The sequence below is a fragment of the Pseudophryne corroboree genome, chromosome 1, assembly GCF_028390025.1.
Source record: "Pseudophryne corroboree isolate aPseCor3 chromosome 1, aPseCor3.hap2, whole genome shotgun sequence".
Taxonomy (NCBI): domain Eukaryota; kingdom Metazoa; phylum Chordata; class Amphibia; order Anura; family Myobatrachidae; genus Pseudophryne; species Pseudophryne corroboree.
In genome coordinates, this window is record NC_086444.1 from 1085774100 (window position 1) to 1085775122 (window position 1023).

Here is a 1023-nt window from a genome sequence, read left to right on the forward strand (position 1 = left end):
ACTACGTTTAAATGCAGTGATTTCTCTCTTATAGGTGTCTATCTGTGCTTGTAATTTTTCAAATAGATTGGTGGTTTTATCCTTCTTGATGGTGCCAAGATGTGCACTGCTGAAGGTGTCAATTTGGACCTTAACCTTATTTAGTTCTATACCCACTTCCTCTACTACCAAGAGCATAAGGTCGAGGGAACATTTATTCAGGACCCCACACCAGCGGCTGCAGAATGTGGGGTTGTTCCTACCTAATGTCGGGATATTGTTGATTCTAAATCCCCGTGGTATGTGTTTTTTCCGATAGTATTCGGACAGGAACTGACCATGCAAGGTGAGGTCTATTTCCCTCCTTTTGAGTCTAAGAAGTTGGTGGTATAGGTCAGTAGGTGTTTCTGCAGGCAAAGTGTCAAAATCTAGTTGGTCAAAAAGGACCTTGTCCGCATCATCGTCCGTGAGGGATACTATACCGTGTTCAGCTTGTGCAAGCAGGTTATCATCGAGGAATCCCAACTGGCTCTGCGCCATGCCAGATAGAGGTATTTCTCAACCCCGTATTAAACGATATACTTACTGTACCTAGTATTCCACGTGGTCACCCAAGCGTGTACTGACCAGGCCCAGCACTGATTAGCTTCCAAGTTCGGGTGGGTTCGGGCTTGTCCAGTGCGGTATGACAGTAAATATGGTGGGCTAGAAAATACTCACCTGCTCAGATACCCGTGCAGTTATGCTATATAACAGTACATACCCAATATAGTGATGAATCCCAAATCAACAACAGTGCCTAAGCAAATAATGTAATACAGGGTGGGTGCAGGAGAAGAAAACAGCTCAGGTGTAAAACCTGGGTTGTATCTAAATATACATACAAATCCCTGCACTCTCACATAAACTCTGCCAACAGCTGGGGTGCCAATCAGAGTCCAACCCACTTAGAGGTGGGACCCATAGTACAGTACAAGGTTATCCACCTAGTGGAACAGATAGCACTCTCCAGACTTTAAATGTCAATTATTCAGCAAAGAGAAT

The 1023-nt window shown here is 44.3% G+C and overlaps 1 pseudogene; it reads right to left on the reverse strand.

Moving 5' to 3' along the window:
* Window positions 1-558: 558 nt before the first annotated feature.
* LOC134948223 (5S ribosomal RNA) lies at window positions 559-676 on the reverse strand (annotated as a pseudogene).
* Between the last annotated feature and the right edge of the window lie 347 nt (window positions 677-1023).